This window comes from Monodon monoceros, unplaced genomic scaffold (genome assembly GCF_005190385.1).
Source record: "Monodon monoceros isolate NGI ecotype Baffin Bay Population unplaced genomic scaffold, NGI_Narwhal_1 Super_Scaffold_18, whole genome shotgun sequence".
Taxonomy (NCBI): Eukaryota; Metazoa; Chordata; class Mammalia; order Artiodactyla; family Monodontidae; genus Monodon; species Monodon monoceros.
Genome location: NW_021703774.1, coordinates 115,236,882 through 115,248,002, shown reverse-complemented (window position 1 = coordinate 115,248,002; position 11,121 = coordinate 115,236,882).

The window sequence follows — 11,121 nt, the reverse complement described above, 5'->3', positions numbered from 1 at the left end:
ATCCAACTTCTGTTTTTAAGTCTTCCCCAGAAGCATGGTCACCAGTGTCCTACAAAACAGCTAATAATGTTAACCCCTTCACACCAGCCTCGTTCCCAGTGGAGCTAGGTGACTGTGCTTTGCCATATAAGCATGTAAGAGTGTAAGAGGCCCTTCAATTAATGAATGACTTTTTCAGGGAAGCCTCCACTGACATCTTATTGTAAATTTCAATTCCCTCCTCTTCCCCCATCTTCCATATCCTTCCCTACTTTTGACTCCTGATCCATCCATTTCAGAGGGATGTGTCTTTTTTTTTTTTTTTTTTGCGGTATGCCGGCCTCTCACTGTTGTGGCCTCTCCCGTTGAGGAGCACAGGCTCCGGACGCGCAGGCTCAGCGGCCATGGCTCACGGGCCCAGCCGCTCCACGGCATGTGGGATCCTCCCAGACCGGGGCATGAACCCGTGTCCCCTGCATCCGCAGGCAGACTCCCAACCACTGCGCCGCCAGGGAAGCCTGGGATGTGTCTTTTAAAAATTATACTGTGATGGTGAATTTTAAAATTGCTCCTAGTAATTTTGTCAGGCAGTTTTCACTTTAGATACTTTGTGGTTATATTGTTAGAAGCATGGAAATTAATATTTACATTACTTTCTTGGCATAATGTGCATAACTTTCTTGGCATAACAGGCTTCTCCTGTTGTGAAGCATGGGCTCCAGGAACATGGGCTTCAGTACTTGTGGCATGTGGGCTCAGTAGCTGTGACTTGTGGCCTCTAGAGCGCAGGCTCAGTAGCTGTGGCGCACAGGCTTAGTTGCTCTGTGGCATGTGGGATCTTCCCAGACCAGGGCTCGTATCCCCTGCATTGGCAGGCAGATTCTTAATCACTGCACCACCAGGGAAGTCCCTTCCACCCATTTTTTAACTGGATTGTTTGTTTTTTTGATATTGAGCTCCATGAGCTGTTTGTATATTTTGGAGGTTAATCCTTTGTCTGTTGTTTCATTTGCAAATATTTTCTCCCATTCTGAGGGTTGTCTTTTTGTCTTGTTTATGGTTTCCTTTGTTGTGCAAAAGCTTTAAGTTTAACTCCCATTTGTTTATTTTTGTTTTTATTTCTGTTACTCTAGGAGGTGGGTCAAAAAAGATCTTACTGTGGTTTATGTCAGAGAGTGTTTTTCCTATGTTTTCCTCTAAGAGTTTTATAGTGTCTGGTCTTACATTTAGGTCTTTAATCCATTTAGAGTTTATTTTTGTGTATGGTGTTAGGTAGTGTTCTAATTTCATTCTTTCACATGTAGCTGTCCAGTTTTTCCAGCACCACCTACTGAAGAGGTTGTCTTTTCTCCATTGTATGCTCTTGTGTCCATATGTGTGGGGGTTTATCTCTGGGCATTCTATCCTGTTCAACTGATCTATATTTCTGTTTTTGTGCCAGTACCATAGTGTCTTGATTACTGTAGCTTTGTAGTATAGTTTGAAGTCAGGGAGCCTGATTCCTCCAGCTCTGTTTTTGTTTCTCAAGATTGCTTTGGCTATTTGGGGTCTTTTGTGTTTCTATACAAATTGTAAACATTTTTGTTCTAATTCTGTGGAGAATGCCATTGGTAGTTTGATAGGGATTGCACTGAATCTGTAGATTGTTTTGGGTAGTATAGTCAATTTCACAATAGGATTCTTCCAATCCAACAACATGATATATTTCTCCATCTGTTTGTATCATCTTTAATTTCTTTCATCAGTGTCTTATAGTTTTCTGCATACACGTCTTTTGTCTTCTTAGGTAGGTTTATTCCTAGGTATTTTATTCTTTTTGTTGCAATGGTAAATGGGAGTGTTTCCTTAATTTCTCTTTCTGATTTTTTGTTGTTAGTGTATAGGAATGCCAGAGATTTCTGTGCATTAATTTTGTATCCTGCAACCTTACAAAATTCATTTTTTAGTTCTAGTAGTTTTCTGGTGGCATCTTTAGGATTTTCTATGTATAACATCATGTCATCAGCAAACAGTGACAGTTTTACTTCTTCTTTTTCAATTTGTATTCCTTTTATTTCTTTTTCTTCTCTGATTGCTGTGGCTAAGACTTCCAAAACTATGTTGAATAAGAGTGGCAAGAGTGGACATCCTTGTCTTCTTCATGATCTTCGTGGAAATGCTTTCAGTTTTTCACCATTGAGTATGATGCTTGCTGTGGGTTTGTCATATATGACCTTTATTATATTGAGGTAGGTTCCCTCTATACCCATTTTCTGGAGAGTTTTTATCATAAATGCATGTTGAATTTTGTCAAAGCTTTTTCTGCATCTATCGAGATGATCATATGGTTTTTATTCCTTAATTTGCTGATATGGTGGATCACATTGATTGATTTGCATATATTGAAGAATCCTGCATCCCTGGAATAAATCCCACTTGATCATGTGCTTTTAATGTGCTGTTGGATTCTGTTTGCTAGTTTTTCGTTCAGGATTTTTGCATCAATGTTTATCAGTGATATTGGTCTATAATTTTCTTTTTATGTGATATCTTTTTCTGGTTTTGGTATCAGGGTGATGGTGGCTTCATAAAATGAATTTAGGAGTGTTCCTCCCTCTGCAATTTTCTGGAGGAGTTTGAGAAGGATCGGTGTTAGCTCTTCTCTAAATGTTTGATAGAATTCACCTGTGAAGCCTTCTGGTCCTGGACTTTTGTTTGTTGGAAATTTTTAATAACAGTTTCAATTTCATTACTTGTGATAGGTCTGTTTATATTTTCTAATTCTTCCTGGTTCAGTCTTGGAAAATTGTACCTCTCCAAGAATTTGTCCATTTCTTCATGGTTGTTCATTTTATTGGCATATGGCTGTTTGTAGTAGTCCCTTATAATCCTTTGTATTTTTGCAGAGTCAGTTGTGATTTCTCCTTTTTTATTTCTAATTTTATTGATTTGCATCATCTCCCTTTTTTTCCTGATGAGTCTGGCTAAGGGTTTATCAATTTTGTTTGTCTTCTCAAAGAACCAGCTTTTAGTTTTATTGATCTTTGCTATTGTTTTCTTAGTTTATATTTCATTTATTTCTGCTCTGATCTTTATGATTTCTTTCCTTCTACTGACTTTGGGTTTTCTTTGTTCTTCTTTCTCTAGTTGTTTTAAGTGTAGGCTTAGATTGTTTGTTTGAGATTTTTCTTGTTTCTTGAGGTGAGATTGAATTGCTATAAACTTCCCGCTTAGAACTGCTTTTGCTGCATCTCATAGGTTTTGAGTTGTCGTGTTTTCATTGTCACTTGTTTCTGTGTAATTTTTTTTTTTTTTTTTTTGCTGTACGCGGGCCTCTCACTGTTGTTGCCTCTCCCATCGCAGAGCACGGGCTCTGGACGTGCAGGCTTAGCGGCCATGGCTCACAGGCCCTGTTGCTCTGTGGTATGTGGGATCCTCCCGGACCGGGGCACGAACCTGTGTCCCCTGCATCGGCAGGCGGACTCTCAACCACTGTGCCACCAGGGGAACCCCTCTCTGTATTTTTTTTATTTCTTCTTTGATTTCTCCAGTGATCTCTTGGTTATTTAATAGTGCACTGTTTAGCCTCCATGTATTTGTGTTTTTTACAGTTTTTTTTCCTCTACTTGATTTCCAATCTCATAATGCTGTGGTCAGAAAAGATGCTTGATATGATTTCAATTTTCTTAAGTTTTCCAAGGCTTGATTTGTGACCTAAGATGTGATATATCGTAGAGAATGTTCCGTGTGCACTTGAGCAGAAAGTGTATTCTGCCACTTTTGAGTGGAATGTTCTATAAATATCAATTAGATCTATCTGGTCTATTGTGTCATTTAAAGCTTGTGTTTCCTCATTTATTTTCTGTTTGGATGATCTGTCTGTTGGTGTAAATGGCGTGTTAAAGTCCCCTGCTATTATTGTGTTACTGTCGATTTCTCCTTTCATGGTTGTTAGCATTTGCCTTATATGTTGAGGGGCTCCTATGTTGGGTGCATAAACATTTATAATTGTTATATCTTCTTCTTGGATTGATCCTTTGATCATTATGTAGAGTCCTTCCTTATGTCTTGTAACAGTCTTTATTTTAAAATCTACTTTATCTGATATGAGTATTGCTACTCCAGCTTTGTTTTGATTTCCATTTGCATGGAATATATTTTTCCATTCCTTCACATTCAGTCTGTATGTGTCCCTAGTTCCGAAGTGGGTCTCTTGTAGACAGCATACATATGGGTGTTGTTTTCATATCCATTCAGCCAGTCTATGTCTTTTGATTGGAGCATTTAATCCATTTACATTTAAGGCAATTATCAATATGTATGTTCCTATTACCATTTTCTTAATTGTTTTGGGTTTGTTATTGTAGGTCTTTTCCTTCTCTTGTGTCCCCTGCCTAGAGAAGTTCCTTTAGCATTTGTTGTAAAGCTGGTTTGGTGGTGCTGAATTCTCTTAGCTTTTGCTTGTCTGAAAAACTTTTGACTTTTCCATCAAATCTGAATGAGATCCTTGCTGGATAGAGTATCTTGGTTGCAGGTTTTTCTCTTTCATCACTTTTAAGTATATCCTGCCACTCCCTTCTGCCCTGCAGAGTTTCTGCTGAAAAAATCAGCTGATAACCTTTTGGGGATTCCTTTGTATGTTATTTTTTGGTTTCCCCTTGCTGATTTTAATATTTTTTCTTTGAATTTAATTTTTGTTGGTTTGATTAATATGTGCCTTGGTGTGTTTCTCCTAGGGTTTATCCTATATGGGACTCTCTGTGCTTCCTGGGCTTGGGTGACTATTTCCTTTCCCATGTTAGAGATGTTTTCCACTATAATCTCTTCAAATATTTTCTCAGACCCTTTCTTTTTCTCTTCTTCTTCTGGGACCCCTATAATTTGAATGTTGATGCATTTTGTGTTGTCCCAGTGGTCTCTGAGATTGTCTTCAATTCTTTTCATTCTTTTTTCTTTATTCTGCTCTTTGGCAGTTATTTCCACCATTTAGTCTTCCAGCTCACTAATTCATTCTTCTGCCTCAGTTACTCTGTTATTGTTTCCTTCTAGTGTATTTTTCATTTCAGTTATTGTGTTATTCATCTCTGTTTGTTCTTTAGTTCTTCTAGATCTTTGTTTATCATTTCTTGTATTTTCTCAATCTGTGCTTCCATTCTATTTCTGAGATTCTGGATCATCTTTGCTATCATTACTCTGAACTCTTTTTCAGGTAGGTTGCCTATTTCCTCTTCATTTATTTGGTCTTGTAGGATTTTACCTTGCTCCTTCATCTGTGACATAATTTTTTGCTGTCTCATTTATTTGTTTTATGAGTGGGATTGCGTTCCTGTCTTACTGGTTGTTTGGCCTGAGGCTTCCAACACTGGAGTTTGTAGGCTGTTGTGTAGAGCTGGGTCTTGGTGCTGAGATGAGGAACTCCTTGAGACCTCACTCCAATGAGTATTCCCTGGGGTCTGAGGTTCTCTGTTAGTCAAGTGGTTTGGACTCAGAGCTCCCACCACAGACGCTTTGACCCAACCCCTGGCTCATGAACCAAGATCCCGCAAGCTGTGTGGGGCTGCCAAAAAAACAAAACAAAACAAAGAACAATAACAAAGTAAAACATAAAATTAGACTAGGAAGCTAACAGATATGTTAGAAAGAATGTAAAAATAAAAATATAGATGAATCAACAACCAGAAGGTATATCAGTACCACAATAGTAAAAAAGAGGAGGGGGAAAGAAAAAGGGGGGCGGGGAAGGCCTTGGCTGTGTAGGGTGGGGCCTAAGCAAGAGCAAGGTTTGGGCAGTGGACAGAGCCAATGCTCAGGAAACACAGGGCTGGAAAAGGCCCTGGGAGCCGTGGGGAGTGGCGCTTAGGCTCAAGGAACAGAAGGGGCCCAGGCATGCTCCCCACCCCTTGTCTCAGAGGGAAGGGAACCTCACCTGGGAGCCCAGAAGTCTTCCTAGGCTTGAGTGAGCGGGGCAATCACCCTCCGCTTCTCTCCCACCTCACCCAGTGGGCTCCTCCCACCTGTCTCTCCTGATCTCCCTAGCCTCCCTCCTATGCCCTCAAGGACCCACACAGCCTGGATGGGGCTTTAGGGGGTGGGGTTACTGGGTTGGGAGCTCAGCAGGATTCTCAGCTCAAGTGGGCCAGGCGATCACCCTCTGATCCTCTCCCTCTCTTCCTGGAGAGTCCCTCCTGCCTGCCTCTCCTGATCTCCCTGGCCTCAGGGCCGCCGATCCTGTCTGGCCTCCACTTCTCCTCCCCACCCCCAGTCCCCCTACGTCCTGCTGATTCACTTAGGGGTCCTTCCCATCTCCTTGGGCATCAGAGTCCCCCACCAGCGGCCAGCAGGTGCCCTAGTTGTGGGGAGATGCAAACTCTGCATCTTCCCACACCACCATCTTGACTCCCCCTTCTTCTGGAATTCTAATTAGATATATGTTAGGCTTCTTATTTTAACTTTCTAGTTTCTTAATACTCCTTTCACATTTCATATTTTGAATACTTATATCTCTTTGTGCTACATTGTCTTGGAATAATTTCCTTAGGTCTATCTTCCATTTCATTTTTTCTCTTTTCACCTTTTAAAGATTTTTATTTCAATGAAGGATTTTTATTTCACTGTTAAAATGTCAGTTTAATACCTTCCAAACATACCTGTTTGTTTTTTATACTGTCCAGTTCTTGCTCTGTGTTTTCTGTTTCTACATTTAGCTCCTTGCACAATTTAAATGTGTTTATTTCTAAGTCTCTTTCATTTTCTTTTATTATCCCAGGTCACTCTCTGCTGTGTCTACATCCTGTTTCCACTCTCTGCTGTGTCTACATCCTGTTTCCACTCTCTGCTGTGTCTACATCCTGTTTCCCTATGTGGTTTGTAATTTTTGATCACAAGTTCATTTTCAGAAGGGTTGTTTTCCATGTGAATCCCATAAGGCCTGGGTTATGGAAGTGGTTTTGAGTTTGCCTCTGTGAGGTCCCTAGAAGTTTCATTCATCCTGGCCTAATTTTTATGTTTAACTTCTATGCTAGATTGTGTTTCCAGAGAACACCACAACAATATCTCCCCTCCTACAAGCTCTTTTATAAAGTGCTCTTGCCACTCTCTCATCAAGAGGTGGAGTTTATTTTCCCTTCACCTGATTCTGGGCTGCCCTGTTGCTGGCTTTAACTAATGGAATGTGGTGGAAATGACATTTTGTAATTTCCAAGACTGGACCTTAAGAGATACCCAACTTGCACCTTCACAGTTTAAAATGCTCCCTCTTGGAGGCCAGTCATCATGTTAGAAGCCTAACTACCTTGAGACCCCCTTGTTGTGAAGAAGTCCATGCTATCCACATATAGAGGGAGAAGCTGAGTGGCCACCAAAGCAATCAAACATATGAGTGGAGATTTCTTGGACCTTTGCCTCACTCAGCCTAGCTGAGTCACCAAGGGAATGCAGGCAAGTGAATGACCCCAGCCTCAAGTAGAACAGAAGAACGATTCAGCCAAGCTCAGCCTGAATCCCTGACTAACAGCTCACAAGCAAATAATTTTAATACATCATATAGCTTTAGGTTTCTGATTCTTAGTTGACTCTTTCCTGTTCATGGTGGAGATAAATAGCAAGCTGTCTTATCACTGCCTTAGTTTAGTTGATACAGCCTTTCAATTCCATCATTCAGTGGGGTCTTTCTATGTTCCCCGCAGTAACTGGAAAGGCATCCTCATTCATTAGGACCCAGCTCAATTCTCAGTCTCTCTGGCCCAACTTTCTCTGATCATCATGAGGAAGAATGAATAATTATTTCATCTCTCATGCTACTCTTCTACCTACAACATGTAAGGGTTTCTAATTTTTTCATAGAATGAGATTTTATCTTTCAGTTCAAGATATTTTACCTGAGGAAAATCCCACCTTTCCTATCTCACTAGTCCTTTTCACATATCTGTGTCTCGGTCAAACCGAACTACCTACTCTTCCTGTACATACCCCATTCTGCATCCTGAATGCAGAGTTGCTCATGTTGTTCTCTTTGTATGAAATACCCAACCTTCTGGTGCCCATATGTAGATCTAACCAATCTTTCAGCCCCTGCTAAAGTGCTTCCTTTCCCATAAAGCCTTTTTTCATAGCTCAAACTATAATCTCTCCCTCTCTTGAAGTCCAATATTGTAATTGGTCTATGATTGCCTTGTGATTTCAACCTTCTCAAAACTTTAGAACATAGTGGTTTAGAACAGAAGTTGGCGAAGTAAGCCCACCACACATCCAGTTGACTGCCTGTTTTTGCATATAAACTTTTATTGGAACACAGTCACAGTCATTCACTAATATATCGTCTATGGTTACTTTTGCACTGTAATGGTAGAGTTGATTAGTTGCAAAAGAGACTGTTAAGCCCAGAAAGTCTAAAACATTTACTATCTGGCCCTTTACAGAAAAATTTTGCCAATCTCTGGTTTAGAGCACGAGAATTGGACTTTGTATCACCCCGTAACATTTATCAGCTGTTTGATCCACAGGCTTGCTGTGAAGGTCAAATGATAGAATGGGAATGAACTATTTTGGAACCTTTAAAGCATGATTATAGAGTATTTTTATTGCTGTTACTTTTGCCTTAACTTATATCTATCTTATAGTTTACCTCTAACTGAGTAAACAGTTCTCATATAGAAGTGGAAAGAAATTAGAAAGATCATGGTGTTATGTTAGCTATTATTGTATTCTTGTATTCTTTTTATAAGAGTGTATAGATATATATAAACATGTGAAGTGCTCTAGACATGAGCTTCACTAAGCAAATACCCAGATTAAGCTCAGAAAAAGAGAGGAAAACCTTCCCTTTGTAAGCTCTAATGTGGTACGTTATGACTGCAAAACAGACCAGCACATCCTTAGTTGTTTGTGTAAAATATCCATTTCAAGATGATATTTAGAAAGTGAGGAAGTTGATGATGCCATTTCTAGTCATGAAATGATCTCTCAGCTTTTGCGTTTTTGCAGAGCCAGATTTTGGAAAATAGAATGTCAAAGATGGTTTATCAGTATGGATAAAATAAGTGAAAGGCCACTGTTAAAAAAAAACAACAACAGCAATCAAAAAATGGATAGCTCAGTGATGGTGGTAAAGGGAGCCCCCTTTTTTAAAAACAAATCTCCCAGCCAGTGGTATTTTTAAAGAAGGAATGTATTTCCATCAGGAAAGTTTGCTTACTTATCCCTTCTGAAACAATATTAAATTTTCTTCTAGGGAGGAGACCCCAGTAAACCACAAATTGTTTTCTCCACTGTTTGTACAGTGAAAACAGCAGGTGGGAGGGGGGTGTTTAAGGAGCCTGGCACTCTGCAGAGCATCAGGGCCTCTTTAATTAGCGAGAGGCTGTTAGGGAAGATGAACAATGCTCCCTTTGTTAGAGCAGCACAGTGTCTTTCAAAATCATATTTGTTTTTGAACTCAGTGGATTTGCACACAACCATGATGAGAAACACAGTTTAGATGGTGCATAGGAATATGAATAGGAGATGTTTGCTTTAAAAAATGTAACAAATAAAAATACAGGCTTTGAAAACCTGGAGTTGCAATGAAAGAGTGCTGTAAAAGTTCACTCAAACTTTGAAATTTTCTGGCAAACAAGTTATATCAGCTTGAGGGGAACTATAATACACATGGATAGTTTGGAGATGAAAATGGAATCAAAACTATTCTCTTCTGGCAGTCAAAGTAAGTTTTATGACAATGGATTCCTAGTTGCCTTTTTTTCTTTCTTAGGCTTCTTCAATTTTAAGTACATTTGTACGATAGTAAAATGATAATAGATAGTGAAAACTTTAAAACTCCTAGGAATTTCATTGACTTGGGCAATGATATCAAGAGCGCTTGTTGTTTCCAAGTAGCTTAGTGATGAAAAGCACATCATCCAAGAAATTTTATTTTCTAGGACAAATGGTCTGATATGGCTACTCAATAGTGTATTTACATCTTAATGAAGCATTTCCTTTAAGAGAAGTGTCGTGGGGATCAGAACCAGTTATTGAGATTCTGCCTAGGTCTCTGTGCATATTAAATGCATTTGTTGTGTTTATTTTTCCCAAGGTGGTTTTATGATAATGCAATGCTGGATTACCCAATAGGCAAAATGCACATATTCAAAAAGCATCAACAAAATAGAGACACCAAAAAAGAAACAATTTGAGGTGGACAAAAAGTTGATTGTGTGTGTGTGTGTGTGTGTGTGTGTGTGTATGAATATATATTTATTCTTCTTATGTATAGTGTGTGTGTGTGTGTGTGTGTGTATGTAAAGCATCAAAGTAATTTCCATGAAAAAAACAAACAAGAGCTTTGTTGGACTTCCTTCCAGCTAATTTGTTTTAGTAGGGTTCCTATGCTAAATTATATACTGAGGGAGGGGACACCATAATATTTTCAGTCAGGACTTGATTATGTGTCTTGCATCATACTGAGCCTTTCAGAGGAAATCAAAGAAAGAAAAGACACAGCGCTTTTCTACAAGGAGCCTGTGACTTACACAGGCATGAGACATAGTACCAGGAAATAGAGTTCTAGCCAGTATATAAGGTAATTATAATTGTGTTTGTTTGATGTTTTATTTGGTTTGATTATGTTGTTAACTCTCATGTTGACAGAGTCCTTTATTAAATTGTTAAATACCTTTGTTCAAAATATGGGTAATTTGCAGTTACTGATTAAATACCATGAGAGATAATCCACCACACCACAGGCACATGATCAGAGAGCATCTCTCCATAGTTGGTTTGTCCAGCTGTAGCCCAGCAGACTAATGAGTATGGGAATAAGCTTCATGGGAACCCAACTAACTGGAACCTTCAAATAACTGGATTTTTCCCCTTGCACTTCTGTTTGATGAAAAAGAAGCAATGCTAAGACGGTAACCAATAAGAGGAATTTTTTCACTGAGTTCCTGAGCATGGTTTTGGATCACTACATATAAAGCCCAATTTCCTAGCCCACCTCTGTCTTAGTTATGCTTAGTGAAAACTATTATTGCTAAGAGTGACCCTGAAAAATATCAGCCTTTAAACAAATATTAATTCTGTTTGCAGTATTCCTCTTATAAAGTGGACAAGCACATTCAGAAACATTTTTTGACCATAACAATTGAGGCAAAAGAGTTCTCTATATAAGTCTTAGTTCATTTTTAC